The 17,401-nt window shown below is 43.6% G+C and overlaps 1 protein-coding gene and 1 non-coding gene across 4 annotated transcripts in view; one reads left to right on the top strand and one right to left on the bottom strand.

The window, feature by feature from the left end:
• LOC126234437 (maternal embryonic leucine zipper kinase-like) overlaps positions 1 to 17,401 on the top strand; it is a 444,148-nt gene that overhangs the window by 367,223 nt on the left and 59,524 nt on the right. The gene's annotated exons all lie outside the window — the stretch shown is intronic.
• Trnae-uuc (transfer RNA glutamic acid (anticodon UUC)) lies at positions 6,583 to 6,654 on the bottom strand. Its single transcript has one exon. It is a non-coding gene; the product is annotated as a tRNA-Glu (tRNA).

The raw sequence follows: 17,401 nt of genomic DNA on the forward strand, positions 1-17,401 counted from the left end.
TACAACCACCCAGTTACGGTACTTTGCTCTGGACAACACCATCGTCGGCGAACAATCTGCTTGTGGCCCCATGTGATTGATCGTTGACCTGCATTGAGAACCGAAGTGGTGCTATTAACTCTACTTTCACGAACACCCGATATTACACAACGAGCTATATATTATTACTAAGATTCGAAGATCCAATACCTGTGAAGATACCACGTGAAATCACATTTTGGTCGATAGTCGACTTTGTAGTACAGTGACCGACAGCTTTCGGAACGTTCTACTGTGTACAACATAGGAATCACGACTCAGTTCAGGACCGTTCCGTGTATTTAGAAATTCACAGTTCCCAGTGTTTGTTCCAAACTGGAGCGAGCATTCTTTTGGATGACGCGTAATTTTTTCGACCAGTTTTAAAGGACCTCGTCCATGTTTTGGCTATAAGTTGTTTTGCCTGGCATTTTCGTATTAAGGTAAGCATTAGCTGATAGATTGTGGTATATGAGCTGCCGGTGGGCCCCACAGCTGCCGTACCGTAAGTGGAAAGCGTTGGCGCGACCGACAACAAGAGTCCAGATGCGGAAGCGACCTCGTGTAGAAGGTAGACAGCGGAAGCAGTAGGCGCGTCTGTGGCTGGGAACAGACGGTAGAACACGCCCTTATCTGTTGAAGTGTGCGATGCTGAAGCACTAAGCGGATGCGATCGGAGACGCCGAGCATCTGACCAGTGTTTTTGTTTGCACTCGTGGAAGGTAAAACATGTAATCACGTTTTTGGCAATACCGTCTGACTCGATGTCTACAGTTTCCTTGGTTAGCCCACATGTTACCTGTGTTCTGATGTGGAGTTCACGGTAGATGTGACAGTATGACACGTAACGAGCACAACAGAAATACCTGAAAACTGCTGGAGTTTGTGAAACAGTCGAGGAAATGGGGCGGATAAAAAGAAAGGCGACATGAATCGCCGTAGACGGGTTTGACTGTTGAGAGAGTGTAACAAGCATGTTGGAAAATGGTCATTGGCACACACTGCAGCGAGAAGGCCGTTAATATGGGTAGAACGTGAATAGTCAACTGTCTTTGAGAGCGGAATCTATGAACATTCTTCAGTCCCTTGCGGGTCTGTCCCTCAAAAATGGCAAATAACAGCTCTCCCAGAGGTGTACAAGCAGCCATCAGTTCCAAGCTCTATCCGTGAATCAATGAAATATGTAGAAAACTTAATATATTGCGCAGTAAAAAGGACCCTCTACCACACACACTTCACCGTGGTGCGCAGACTATAGATGTCGGTGTAGAAATATGTTGAGCACTGCAGCGACGAAAAGCTGTTACCAGCGTCCGCGCGGAGGCGTTTCCGCTGTTTTTACAGTTCACTTGCTCTCCTCAGGCTGTTAAATGGCGCTGGTCATAACTCAGTACGTACTGGGGGAAGGCCATCGCAAACCCGAGCCGTTTTTCCGAGAGGCCATCCTCTAACTCCTAGGTGCCCAGCGAGTGCAGTATTTGCTGCCGATATTTTTATCATGACGGAGTATTCAAGCTTTTGAAGCTTCGTTACTCTTGGTCCTCGTTGTAGGCGGGTATGTTTTCTCCAATTGTGACATCAAAGAAATACCGTGTCCTGACATTCCTCATTCCACAGAGGCGAGTTCCATCTAACAAGGAGACAGCACGACCGTGGGGTTGGGGATTTGTCCGCAATTTTGTGTGGTGGAAGAGGACCCCTAACACCTCACGTGGTTAAAATATTAGCACGCACTACTCGGAAAATCCCGAGAAAGATCCATCCAAAGTTTCTTAGGTGCCTTACGAGTATAAAATGTTAGTCCACTGCCTAGCCGCCGCCTGGCCTACGTGATTAGCGCTCGGAACCTTACCCCCAAGGTCTCAGGTTCGATTCCTCTTCCGACACTTTTTTTCCCTTCTATTGCTTGCAAAATTACAGCGCATTGTTACAGGAGAATCGTGAAATTAATTCCCGGGAAGATTGTATAAAAATTCATTCTATAATTCACTATCAATTATCCTCACCAATATTCCGAGACACGATTCAATATACCTGGTTTGCATCAAAATTGTCAGAAACCCGAAACATTTTCGTAAATGTTAATGGGGCATGTTTTTGTACAGATTTATTGCAAACGCCCTGTGATTGTAAAAAATCCGCTTTTATATGTTGCGCAAGATGTCGCAAAAATTATTGCTTTGTTTGTTTTTACGATAATTACCACTGCGGTTCTTGTTTATAATTATTATATGTATAAAAATTGAATGTTTTCCAATCGACTTTGTTATTCTGATTAAAAAGGCAATGTTTCTCCTCATGTTGTTGTTGTGGTCTTCAGTCCTGAGACTGGTTTGATGCAGCTCTTCATGCTACTCTATCCTGTGCAAGCTTCTTCATCTCCCAGTACCTACTGCAACCTACATCCTTCTGAATCTGCTTAGTGTATTGATCTCCCCCCTACGATTTTTACCCTCCACGCTGCCCTCCAATGCTAAATTTGTGATCCCTTGATGCCTCAAAACATGTCCTACCAACCGATCCCTTCTTCTGGTCAAGTTGTGCCACAAACTCCTCTTCTCCCCAATCCTATTCAGTACCTCCTCATTAGTTATGTGATCTACCCATCTAATCTTCAGCATTCTTCTGTAGCACCACATTTCGAAAGCTTCTATTCTCTTCTTGTCCAAACTATTTATCGTCCATGTTTCACTTCCATACATGGCTACACTCCATACAAATACTTTCAGAAACGACTTCCTGACACTTAAATCTATACTCGATGTTACCAAATTTCTCTTCTTCAGAAACGCTTTCCTTGCCATTGCCAGTCTACATTTTATATCCTCTCTACTTCGACCATCATCAGTTATTTTGCTCCCCAAATAGGTAAACTCCTTTACTACTTTAAGTGTCTCATTTCCTAATCTAATTCCCTCAGCATCACCCGACTTAATTCGACTACATTCCATTATCCTCGTTTTGCTTTTGTTGATGTTCATCTTATATCCTCTTTTCAAGACACTGTCCATTGCGTGCAACTGCTCTTCCAAGTCCTTTGCTGTCTCTGACAGAATTACAATGTCATCGGCGAACCTCATATACTTTACAATGAAAAATGGAAAACCCACCGCCATGAATTGTGTTGTTGGACAAAAAGAAAATAATTTTTATTCAGTAATGAAACTAATTTGTTAAAGATAGTGTAGGTTTGGGAAACTTCCGGAATAACTGGTGGAATAGCCAAAGAAAATGAAACAGAAGAAAAAGAAAGTGCCAGAGGAGGAATCGAACACGAGACCTCTGACGTAAGAATCCGAGCCCTAAACACCTGGGCCAGACGGCGGCTCGGCAGTGTACAAACATTTTATACTCATGAGGCAGCTAAGAAACTTTGGATCGATCTTTCCCGGGATTTTCCGGGTAGTGCGTCCTAATATTTTAAACACGTGAGGTGTTAGGGGTCCTCTTTCACCACACAAAATTGCGGACAAATCCCCGACCCCACGGTCGTGCCTCCTCCTTGTAGGACTGGACAGATTGACAGTCACAGACGTTTCGAACGGCCCCGTTCCTCTCCCCTCCCCTCCCTGCCACCTCATCATCCTATCATTCCTTGCCTTCGTGAAGAAATGCATGGTGTAGGTATAGTAGAATTTACGTCTCATAAGCCACCTCTCTTGCCGCCTCATAAGCTGATACTTGTTCCCTTTTCTTTATGCCATCCATAATAAACATTGTAGCGGCTAAACAATCTCACTATAGTTAAACTAACATGAAAATCAACGCCAAATATTGTACGTGCATCCGAGGCGCGTGCTGCAGGCAGGTGCGGCAGAATGACGCTGTTGGCCGGATCGTCACGTGGCACGCTGCTCCTTGCGACTGTGCATAACCACACCACTCGCCTTTTTATAGTATCCACTTGTCAGCTTTCATTATGACAGCCTGTTGGTCACAAATCAATCACTTTTGACTTGTACGTATAATACTGATCGTAGCCACAAGGCCGCAGCATCCAACAAGTGTTTTACAACTGATGGGTATACAGGGTAAACATCAATAAAAGCGACAAACTGCAGGGACCGATTCCGACTGGAAACGGAGGAAACGATGCCCTATGAACATGTGTCCGGAAATGTATCGTTGCCACGGTAGATGGCGCTGAAGAATGAAAGTTCCACCGACCACGTGTCGTGTGTTCCATGTGTGTTGCAGGCTGTGTGATTCAGGCAGCATACTTTAAGCAGCAGACTGGTCCGGCTTTCATGTCTGGAACAAGCCGAGGTGGTGTTTGTGAACGGCCAACCAGCTGGAAACGGTCGAGAGGCAGCACGCCTATACCAAAATAAGTACCCTCACGTACACCAAGCACATCACATAAAATTTCAAGTCCTTTTTGGGGCGTAATGTCACCATGGGCCCTTTCAGACAGACGAACGTGCAGGAAGGCGGCGGGCTGTGCGGACACCAGATTTGGAGGATCGGTTTCTACAGAATAGAGAGACGATCCCTAGTGCAAGCCGAGGCAAGTGGCTGCCAACATGGTGTAAGCCGTAGTACGATTACGTGTATCTTGCATTACAACTGCAATTATCATCGTTGTGTATTCTAAACAAGTTCTGGAAGTGCAGACCCTTTAAGAGCGTATTCAAGACGCCTTTGATTCTATTTGGAGAGAGGCGGCAACATGCGAAAGAGTGCGGCACTTCGTGATGTGACGTCTGCATCCCATGGAGGCCACGTTGACCATCTGTTGTGACATGGGTACGATGCAGCTCTGTACTGTATTCCGAGGCGATTTGTTGTCATTGCACGCTCACCGTCCTTTTCCGGACACGTCTTCGTAGGACCTTTTTTCCTCCACTTTGTCAGGAAACCGTCCCTGCATTTTGTCTGTTTTATTGATGTTCGCCTTGTATAATATGTTTAATATGCAGCAGTAATAGCTACAAGTGCGCCCATACTGTTGTTAAGCCCGCACCCAGCATCAGGCTGCGTAAACAAATGTGTAACACCCACGTGCCCCATCTGAAAATGAGCCTGAAGAGGCTCGAAAACTGTTTAGTGAGACTAATAAAAAATAAAAAAATAGATTTCAAAGAGTGGTCGTTTGCATTCTTCTGTATATATATATACACACACAATCTCGGGTTCTAGGGCTATAGTGGGTGAACATCACAACATATTTATTTACACAGAAGCATGTTGTCAAGGTATCTGATGTCTGTCCTTCAACCTCAGGCAGGCAATTGTTCGAAAAAGAAGGCGCATTAGAAGTAGCGTCACCTTATAACTTCCCTGTGAAGAACTAATCACAATTTCAAACTAGTAACAACGTTAATAATCACCACACGAGGAGCAAAAATACCCTCCACAATCCACCAATGTGTACACAAAGATGTAAAATACTCAGCCACAAAAATATATTAGCCATCTCCTTGGTGAATTGAAGGTGCTGGCAGATAATGGAAAATATTTTAATAAACTGAAATCATTTCTGCTTCACAAGTCCTTCCATTCCATTGATGAATCCTGACCAACTAAAGTGTGTATGTGGCTGGGCTACTTTTATTAAATTGTATTTTAAATTATGATTAAAGAAAGAATGACGTTGTGTTATTTGTCTATGTGTAGCTATATTTTCAAACAGAAAATGTGTATTTGTAAACCATTTACACACATTTCACATCATAGCGAGTTGTTGCAAATGTGGTTCACGGAACATACAAATAACTACAATAGTTGGCTATCATCAGGGCCAACTGACTATCGTGGCTGCTATGCCGTCATATGATTAGCCTAATTGCGTTATCCTTATCAGTTACAAGACGATAGCAACTACAGCACGCACGATGTGCAAAACAGCAACTGCACGTCGAATATCGAGTTTGGAAAAATCTGCGATTGTTGCCACAGCAGCACAGACGAGTATAAATTACGTTGACTGGGACATAAATATTGTCCGATTTAGCGACGTACCACGATTCTGTGGTCAGGGAGGCTGTCGTGATCGTAATGTGCAACAACTACTGTAACTGGGACAGCGGCTGTGAGATCGTTGGTGCATGGATTTATGAGCACTACGCCGTGAGGCTTCTGAGCAGTACCTCGGGTTGTTTACTTTCAGAAGTAAAACTGGCGCTAGTAGGACTCCTCCATCCTAAAAGTAGACTTAATACCTGGCGTGCAGAATTCTTTGATTTCTGCGTCTTAGCCCGGCCAATCGTAAGCCTATCTAAATAATAAGTACTATATAGTACTTATACCACCTTTGGTGTAGGGTACTACATACATTCCTTCCTTTCTAACCGCGAGAAACATTGACGGAAGACGACCAAAATTTCTAAGAAGAGAGCTCGGTTTACAGTGTCACATAATTGGGGGAGAATGCTTCAGGCATATGATAAAGCGAAAATGGCAGCCACCGAAGCAGAGCCATCTTACATGTCGGCTAACTAAACTAACATCGTCATGGCTCATGTAAGCAACAGATGAAAGCGACAATAACTTTTGAGATCTGTTCAAATACAGTTATAAAATGCATCTAGACAAAGTCTCGTCGTTGTGATAAATTAAAATAATTTCCCATGCCGGGAATCGAACCCGGGCCTGCTGGGTGAAAGCCAGCTATCCTAGCCACTAGACCACATGGGAGATGTGATATGTGGTCTGAAGTAAGGTATATCAATGTGCCGAAGTTGTAACTTGTTTATATGTGAATTTAAGGGATAAATACACGATTTGCTGCTACTGGGTTATTGACGCGAACGAAGGAAGAGAAGAGAGTGTAGCGCTGCTGGACGTTTCTCAGAGTTGGCAGCTGTAGCAACGCGCTGTTAACAAGATAGTGGGCATCGTGGTATGGGAAGTGCGTCCATTCGACGTTGTCACGTGAATGTTGTAAGCCATAGAAAACAAAATCACACTACAGACATAGATTTCGAAGCCGATGCGGCGAAGTACATACCTTACTCGGTAAATCGTATGACCTGCATAATGCATGTTACGAATGTTGTCGGTAAAACGGTTTCGTCACTACCGCTTCCAGTGTGAATTACTATACGTATCTGGAATAAGTTTTCGACAAATTTATCTGTTTAAAAACTTCCAGTTGCCTCTATTTTAGCTAATGCGGTGCCCCTCTACCTTCATTCATGTACAGGGAAGGCGGGAGTGATGGATATTCCTGGCGTGCTCTCGGTTCAGTCGTAGTGAACCAACAGAAACTTCGGCTCAGCCCCGTTGTGCCCTAGATTCATTGCTGCCGAATAGTGTTACGAGACGACAGTACTATTACAGCAGATAGGGTGGTACTTTTTTTACAGCGTGGATCTCACTTCGCTGGACGATCCTGTAGCTAGTTTCTGTTAGTAATTTCCAAATGTGTTGTTAGAGAAAATGTTCTGTGAAAAATTGAATGGCATATTTCGAATAATTTTGGGAGCTGGCGCGCGAATACGCAAAAAGATTAGATCAACGTACAGTTACGGGCCTGGACATTCTCGGAAGTGTCGTATTTAATTTATTTGCGGACGGATAGTATGGGCAGACGTGTTCCTGCGTTCTAAACTTGTAACTTGTTTGTTGGGCGCAGAGCCATTGAAGGTCGCCTAATAGACAGCAGAGGCATTGCCGAAGCCCTGTTTATAAATCGAGTTGGATGAGGAGCCAGTTGGCAGGATCTATGGGACAGGCTCGTGCCCTCAGGCCAGCTGCTCCTGTCGTAAAGCTGTCCACCCAGACTGATGGCCCAAGAGCGCCATCGCTGCGCCTCTTCCTCGCAGCCTCGCGAGCAACTAATGGCGAAAATTATGTCCGGAATTACGGGCAGCTGCTCAGTATGCATTAAGAGAGCCGCCGCAGGTTGCGGGCTATTTTTAGCCTCCAAGGTGCTGGCCGGGCTACGCGCCCCAAAGGCAACTGTGCTAGTCCAGAACGGAAACGCAATTTTCTCGTCTGGACATCTAAGTCAGCAAAATGCTTATTCATCCGGTACAGACAAAAGGTTCTGAGAGAGAGAGAGAGAGAGAGAGAGAGAGAGAGAGACCGAACCCACAATGTAGCGTTCACGACTACATCGCAGTGGAAGTCTGGTGCATCTACGATGTTCCATGTTTGATTCAGGATGTACACACAACACTGGCTTTCAAGTACCAGCAAATATTTTCATGTTAGTAAACGAAATTTTCTTGAGAATTGTGTAACGCTCTTCTGGAAAGCAGTTCTTAAAGAGGGGCATTCCATCCGCATCGTTCTTAGACTTCTATCACACAGTTATTGTTAACTTCTTTTTCCAAGCACACTCTCTAAACAGGTCCAAAAAGGATTAGCCTACCATTTAATGTTACATTACATGTATGTTGGTACACTGCAGTAAATTTCGTTGCAATTCTTTTTCATCCGTCTTTCGTCTGTAATGAAGCTGTTCTTTAACTTATTCAGTTTATAATTCATAGTTCTTTAAATGTTCGCATACATATACATTGTTTTTAGAGTCTTAGCTTATATCTTCCCCGTGGACATTATTTCTGCCGATAGTGTCCCCTTGTGTGGTATTTAAACCATTACTGGCGAGTTATCAAGTGTATGAGTCCATGAATATATCTCAGATTACATCTGACCCACATCTAGCCCACATAATCCTGTGTAGTATTAAAAAAATCGGTAAGCATTTATGCAAGTCTTGCAAAATTGAGCACAGTACTTGTCCTCACTCCTGCCTACGAAAAGACAGTCGGTGCCTGTGTTTCAGAACCTTCCTGACACTGATGTATATGCTCTTAAGCCATTTCTGTACTACAGACGAATCTGTACTGCACTAGTGCTCTTGACGGGTGCTAAACGCATTCACAACGTTTACTATTCAGCACGTCTGTTTAAATATAACTTCGTTTTGTTGGATGTACAAAGTCCGGTTCGTTTGTGTTGGAACATAAATCGGTCTTCGGCGTTAAATGCGTCCTTCCAACAAAGCAGTGGAGACACCTTGTTCGCATTTTTCTCGTTCTTTGCTTTATTTCATTCTTACTCGTACTACCAATCCAACGCGCCAACCGAGGCGTTCGCAGACAGCGTGGCGTCTCTGGCGTCGGCGCGCGTATCTGCCGACGTTGTGAGAGCTGCTGCCACCTAGTGGCGAAAGTTACAACTACGTCAGTTGGCGGCGAAAACGTAACGGATACTCCCGCACCGCACCACTCAAGAAGATTCTGTCACAGCATATGAGAGCTGCTGGTCTAATGGATTGGTGGAGTACATCTTTCTTCCACGGAGTGTTTAGACTCAACATTCTTCCGAGTCACGCTTTGTTTCTAAAAAGTTCTTCACATACCGGTAAATATATTCCCGAATACAATTGTTGCCTGAAGTCTTCACACCATTTTTAGTCAGGTATGTAACAGGGTTTTCAATCACCACCCAATGGTGGGATTTAGACAGCGTTATCCAATCAAATCCTTGATATTTATTACAAGAAATAGCCCATTTCTCTAAGTACTCACATGCTGTGGTATAGAAAGCCAGTCTCTTCCTCTAATTTCAGATCAAATTAATTATTATTTTCTTGGTTAGAGTTCTCGTTCTTTAATTTGTTCAAATTCATTTTGATTTGCGTGCCAATAAAATTGACAGTCTTCCCTTCATTCCAGACATCTTTAAGTGTCGATTGATACATTTTTTATTTCAGTTATCGAGACTTTATTCCATTCACACTTTTTATATATTTTTTCAAACAGAGCCAAGTTTGACTGCAGAAGCATGAAGAAAACTTCACTGACTGGACTTCTGAAAAAATCTGGAATTATTTTAGATGGCGTGTCCTTGCCATCAAAAATTGTTTTAATGGAATTTAAAGCTTTAGAATTTTCTCAACTGCGGGCATTGACACAGCCATGTTGTTTTTGAACGAGATAGAAGAGTCTGATGATTGACATTAATGTATAAGCAGAACTCATTTAGCTTCTCTGTCCTTACGGTGTATTGAAAAATAATTAAATATTTTCATGTCGATTATATCAATGTCGACAGTTAAGACACCAGTACCGCTTGGTATCGTGGAGAATACGTGAAGGGTATCCAATTCCTTCTACATTTTTTCCTAGTTCTTCTTTAACTTGGTGAAACACGTTCTGCTGGCCGCGTCGATGAAGCTCTCCGAAGTTGGTGTTGGAACACTCTCCACAAAAAGCGATTAATTTATCTAATAGGATTTGCAGTGTCTAGAAAAAACTTGCAATTGTCTCCGATGTTTCGTTATTCAGCGAATCAAACTTCAACAGCTTCTGCTGGATTCAGTCAGTTTCAGTAAAGTATTGAAAAACTAACGGAAACATCATTTCAGCCTTGTGTTTCGAAGCGTCGTTGCCTATTCCGTAAAAAGTAACTTCTTGTCAACATAAACCTATTGACGTAAATAAAACTGAGACTACAGTTACACGTTGTGCCAACAGAAGGCGTTACTTCAGTATTTGAGCCAAGGTCGTAACATTATTTTGCAAAATCGGGACAAAATTGGGTCTTGTCGGGACAAGAGGGTCCATAACGGTGACGGACCCGATATGTCGGGACGGATGTTAACCCTACATATTAATAATTTTCGCTAGGATTCTTTCTCTTGTAATTTAGTGTATTCTTTCTTGCACACGTCTTTCAAAATATGTTTAACGTACTTTAACGTAAATGATCTCCGTCCAAGGTGATAATGTTTTACTGTTTGTGTGCCGTTCATACTGCCAATTTGCCGTGCTGGTTTCTACCTCACTGATGTACCTGGAGTGTCGACTGCTGCACTTTATATCCTACGGGATTATGTTCAGTTTTAACGTGTAAGCGTAGTACATTCATGCCTACAGTGTTCAACTATCGTATCAATTTCTCTTTATGTCTGTGTCATCATTTTGTTTTGAAATATACTTTGCAGGATTTGTTGGTACCAAGTGCTGCTGTTTAAGGGAGAATTTCCCGTCTTCTGCTGGCACCCTCTGTTACTGCATTTCGTCCTTACAACTGTAGTGCAGCTCACCGCCCACCGATCTGTCCTGAGCGGCGCAAGTTGGTTTGCGTGCACTTTAGTTGTGGACAGTAGCTACGTGACATCGTTCAGAATTTCGCGACGTGTACCTGCTAGTGCCTTGTTTTAAGACACCAGTTATATCTTCTTAAGTCAGCTGTGAACACTTGAGAACGGCCGAGACCGCTCGTATAGTAAAGAAAAAAAAAGTACTCAATTGGAACTGCTATTCAATAGAACATATCTTTTTCTTGCTCACATTCGAACTCATCACAGGGAAATGGCTGTTTTTAGTGTTTTGAATAAAAGTCTAAAGCCTCTGGTATAAGTCATCTAACAGCAGAGGAACTCGCAAAGTGCTTATGAAATATCGTCTCAGTTAAGCGACTGAATTCGTGATTTCCTGTGAGAGCGGTCACAGTTCGTAGTAATTGACGGAAAGTCATTGAGTAAAACGGAAGTGATTTCTGTAGCTCCTGAAGGTAGAGTTGTAGACACTCTGTTGTTCCTTACCTATATAAACGTTTTAGGAGACAATCCGATCAGCCGTCTTAGGTTGATTGCAGATGAAGCTGTCGTTTACCATCTATTAAAATCATCATCACAATAAAAAGAAATTGCAAAACGATTTAGAAAAGATATCTGTATGGTGGGAAAATTGGCAGTTGACCCTAAATAATGAAAAGTGTGAGGTCATCCACGTGAGTGTTAACAGGAATCCGTTAAAATTCGGTTACACGATAGATCAGTCAAATCTAAAGGCCGTAAATTCAACTAATACCTACGAATTACAATTGCGAACAATTTAAATTGAAAGAACACAGAGAAAATGTTGTGGGGAAGGCAAACCAAACACTCCGTTTTATTGGCAGTACGTGCAACAGATCTGCTAAAGAGAATGCTTATAATACGCTCGTCCGTCCTCTTGTAAAGTACTGCTACGCGGTGTGGGATCCTTACCAGATAGCATTAACGTACATCGAGAACGTTCAAAGAAGAGCAGCACGTTTTGTGTCATCGCGAAATAGGGGAGTGAGTGTCACTGAAATGATACAGGATTTGGGAAGGACACCATTAAAACAGTAGCGTTTTTGTACGGTGGAATCTTCTCACCGAATTTCGATCACAAGCTTTTTTCTCCGAACTCAAAAATATTTTGTTGACGCCGATCTACATAGGGAGAAACGATCATCATCATAAAGTAAGGGAAATCAGGGCTCACACGGAAAGATACAGACGTTCGTGCAAATATGAGTAGTCTTCAGCTATTCGTGCCCGTCACTTTCCGCCTCCCATCAGGTCGTCGTCTCGGTTTGTCCTTGTCTGGTCTGGAATGCAGCAGACAGAACTCGCTTATTCCGTGTGCCGCCGCTCGCCTGGCTATATCATCCGCCCACCTCCATTTCAGTTTCGTTACGCCTTCCACTCTGGTCCCAACTTTTTCCTGTCTCTTCGAGTAATTCCTAGCATGTCTACATTGCTTGCTGAATAATTCTGTTTTCGACTGCCTTTCACATTTAAAGTGTCCATCTCGCAGCAGTAGGCCGTAACTGTTGGTAGATGTAGACAGTAAACTCTCTTGTCCAGAGATAAGGGAAATTTAGTTTCGAATTCATTATTTAGTTTACCAAAAGCACTCCAAGTTATCTGTAGCCTGGTCTTCTGTTAATGTCGTTCTCTGTACAGCCAGACGCAGTCTTCATCTACACTAAATATATACTATACTAAGAACTTACGCACAGCTATTGTAACGTCACTGATAATTTTTACTATTTTTTTTCAGTATGGTCATAGTACATTTTTTAGTGTTATTGTAACTCATTTTTGAACTCTCTGTCGACAATGCAATAGATTGAAGAAGGGAAAACTTTTCTAAAATGTCATTTTTACACTACTGCTGTTTCCATTGAATAGTAAATGTATCAGGTGTATTTGTAAGTGGCTTTTTATGCCATTTTATAAATTCACTATTTAACATCGATGTTAAAAATATCATTTTAGCGCGATCGATTGTTGTCGGCCATCGATGTTCAGGCGTCGATGACGAATCGACATCAGCATCTATGATTTGCCAACATTGCACATCCCTAATGTAAACTGGCGTGACTGAGACAGCCACGAGAATGCCGCCTAAGATTGTGGGGAGGATCCGTTAGGCGGCAGGCGCGCCTACTGTGTAGCGACCGGAGGAGGCCCCTGTGTACTGTACAGAGGCGAGGCACGCGGTGACGCTCCGGATGTGGCGTGGCACTGCGCGGCCCGTGAGAAGCGGAGGGAGGCAAAGGCTGCTGCGGTCGGCTGCTCCCACGGCCAGCCTCGAAATATCGATAACCGCAGAGCAGAGCAGCGCGCCGTAAAAAGTCCGCCCCGCCGTGTCCTTGGTGACTCATTCGCCGCTACTTGCTCGCATTCCTCCGCTGCAGCGCGCAGCCTCCCGGCCACCGCGCAATGCGATGCGATACGCTGCACTTACAATGCGCGACCACTGTTCCCACAACAGTCAGCCCCCCCGTCTTCCTGTAGCAACGTCTCCCCTTTATCACACCGCTAAACGTTTCCTGGCTAGTTGGACTGGTATTCTGCCGCTCACAACTTGAAAAGTAGTAACGGGAATGGAACACTACGCTCTGTCGATAAACTCACATATTTATGTACAAAATTTATACTTTTCCTGCATTTTTTTGAGTTATTTGGACGTATTGGTGACTTTTTAAATGGTGAGCTGACTAATATAGGTTAATTCTTACAGAGAAGAAAACAGCAACCAGCCACTATTAATACTGCTATTTATTTAGGTAAATAGCGCCGTTACCGGTTTCGAACTGGCAAGTTCATCATCAGACGGCTGTTCACATGATTTTCAAGGTGCACTTTACATTATCGTCCGCTTTCGATTTTTTATTATTCGACTGTGGCGAAGTATTTTTGGTGTGTTGTCACCCTACGGTAGAAAAACAGTGTTAGAAGCGTCCTATGTGAAAATAACTAACCTCCAATGATGACATACAGCGTAAATAAATATGCGAGGTTAAGTGGTTATGGTATTTACGTCGAAAATTCTGCGCGACTTTGTTGCGATTTTGCAGGATCGTATTTTTCGAATCTTCCTAAATATATCTGAGAGAGAACGTCTCTGACACTGTTGTGTTTGTAAATCTCTAATCTCTGTGAAAACTTCACTTGTGGCAAATTCTTTTTGGTGTGTGTGTGTGTGTGTGTGTGTGTGTGTGTGTGGTGCTTTGCACAAGATGGTGATGCTCAAATTACGTAACGCTGGATATATTTAGGAAGATTCGAAAAATACGATCCTGCAAAATCGCAACAAAGTCGTGCAGAATTTTCGACGTAAATACTATAACCGCTTAACCTCACATATTTATTTACGCTGTATTTCATCATTTGGAGGTTAGCTATTTTCACATAGGGCGCTTCTAACACTGTTTTTCTACCGTAGGGTAACAGAACACCAAAAATACTTCGCCACAGTGGAATAATAAAAAATCGAAAACGGACGATAATGTAAAGTGCACCTTGAAAATCATGTGAACAGCCTTCTGATGATGAACTTGCCAGTTCGAAACCGGCAACGGCGCTATTTACCTAATTAAATAGCAGTAATAATAGTGGCTGGTTGCTGTTGTCTTCTCTGTAAGAATTAACCTACATTAATTGTACGCAGCCACGGTCTCACCATGTCAGTTCTAGACAAAATAGCAGGTCAGCTAATTGTCTAATAATTACAGCCAAAAAGGGGGAGAGTCTCAGAAAATATTAGGATGGTGCTTAAGTTCACAGCATTCTTTCATATGTTAAATAAACACAGCAGATAAACGTGACAGAGGCTTTAATCGTCAGTAACATATCCTCATTCACTATTTACGAAACTCTCGCAACGCTAGGATAACTTTCCGATTCCGCGACCGCAGAAATCACGTGGTTTTGAGGTGAAGAATTCATCGAGCCGTGCTCGGAGCGCATTTTCATCCGGGCTGGAAGTTCCGTGAAAGATGTTCGATAGAGAGCGGAAAAGGTGAAAATCTGAGGGCGCATGGTCAGGTGAAATAAGGTGGGTGCGGAATGCCTTCCCAGCCCAACTCCAGTATAGTGCTTTTTGTCAGTCTAGCAGACTGGGGGTGCACTTTATTTCTGAGTAGCATAACTTCACACAGTCTTCTTGGCAGTTGTTCTTGGGCTGCATCTGCAAGATGTCTCGGTTGTTGACGATAGATGTCAGCAGTGATGGCCACATCTGGAGGAAGCAATGTGTAGTACACCACTCCGTCGCTGTTCCATCAGATGCATGATATTATCTTTTGAGAATGCGCGCAGATCTTTGTTCGGGGCTGCTTTGTTTTGGAGCAGCCAGTCCATTCTGTTCCTTACGTTAGCATACAAACACCGGTTCTCGTCACCAGCAACGATACAAGATAGGAATGGGCGGTGTTTTTCACGAGTCAATTGACGACGGTCAAGCAGATACGCACATATGGCCACCTGCTGATTTGTATGATTTTGGCTTAGACCATACACATACCCTCCGATTTTCGAACCTTCACCGTTGCATGCAAATGTCGCACGATGGTGGAATGATAACAGTAAATCACATTTGTCAGTCCTTGAGTACACTGACGGAGTCGCCGAGCGGTTCTAGGCGCTTCAGTCTGGAACCGCGCGACCGCCACGGTCGCAGGTTCGAATCCTGCCTCGGGCATGGACGTGTGTCATGTCCTTAGGTTAGTTAGGTTTAATTAGTTCTAAGTTCTAGGGGACTGATGACCTCAGAAGTTAAGTCCCATGGTGCTCAGAGCCATTTGAATCATTTTTTAGTACACTGACGTGGATCATTGTGGACTGATGTGTTTAAACGATCTTCATCAAACACCGAAGGTCTTCCTGACGTGGAGTCACTGATGTCAAAACAATCCTCCTTAAAAAGAGAAAACCGTTTGCTTGCCGTGCTTTGTCGAGTGGCATTATTCCCATACTCGCCGCAAATGTTTCTGGCCGCCTCCGCTGCCGTCACCCCTCTTTTCAAGTCATATGTTCCGATTTCTCCGCTTGGCGGTCCATTTTCTAGCGTCCACAGCTCCACTCACTATCTCCAAATGACGATATGTAAACTCAGATAGCAACAGTGAACTACAAATAAAAAATGGCACTCGATAAATAAAGCTGTAGCAAACGGAATACTAACATTGAAATGAAAAACGCTACGAACTTGCGCACCAACCCAATAAATTAGGGCGACTATCCTTATTGAAGTGAAGGGCTGGTGTATGAATGTATTAACAGTGTCACTTCATGATACGACGTTGAGGTAATTAGCTACTCTGGCACACAGCCCTACTTCACCCCATTCTTCCCTCGGCGGCCAAACATCATTGAAGATACTTTCTTCGCATCCTAAATTCGAACGTGCTACCTAGCATTTTCGACCACGGTGCCAGCATCTGGTTATATTTCAAAAGCTTTTTTTGAATGACCTTCAGTCGCAGTTGAGTGGAACAGTCCCACGAGACTACAAAGTAGTTCACTGGAATGCCCTGCGCAGTAACTGCGATCTTGGAAACATTTACAGATACCTGTCTCGTTAAAACATTTTTGTTCCAAGAACTGCTATCTTATTCACGTGGAGTTACACATTTATACGTACTAGTAGACCAGATTACGGTGAAAACCAAAACACGCGCACGCGCGCGGGAGAGAGAGAGAGAGAGAGAGAGAGAGAGAGAGAGAGAGAGAGAGAGAGAGAGAGAGAGAGAGGGAGAGGGGGGGGGGATGTGAGATCCCTCGTATTGCCTGTAGATTGGAAATCGGATACCTATACTGACGTCTCAGTTAAACAATTCGTTCCAACACTCCTCTTCATTAATAAATCTTACTGTCGCGGCCGTGGCTAAGTAGCATAGACTGTCGAATCGAAACACACTCACATCTACATGTATACTCCGCAACCCGCCGTGCTGTGCTTCAGGGACGGTACTTTGTATCATCATTGGTGTTACTGTGCCCCATTCTGTTCGAGTAACGAGCAAGGGAACAGTATCTGACCGAACGCAGCAGGATAGTTGTACACTTCCTCTCCCTTGGACGCCGATTCTCAAAATTTGCTCAACAGGGTTTCCTGGGAACAACTTAGATTTTCTTCCAAAGATTCCTATTTTCATTGCCCAAGTATTCCTGTAACATTTTCGTAAGAGCTGCACAGACCTGTTTTGATGTAGCAGCACGTCTCCGAATTTGTTCCTCCTCTACGGTCATGGCTACTTGAAAGGACTCAGAACGGTGGAACAGATCTGTAGTATCTTCATACAGTGCCGGCCGCGGTGGTCTAGCGGTTCTGGCGCAGCAGTCCGGAGCCGCGGGACTGCTACGGTCGCGGGTTCGAATCCC

The sequence above is a fragment of the Schistocerca nitens genome, chromosome 1, assembly GCF_023898315.1.
Source record: "Schistocerca nitens isolate TAMUIC-IGC-003100 chromosome 1, iqSchNite1.1, whole genome shotgun sequence".
In the NCBI taxonomy this organism is placed as follows: domain Eukaryota; kingdom Metazoa; phylum Arthropoda; class Insecta; order Orthoptera; family Acrididae; genus Schistocerca; species Schistocerca nitens.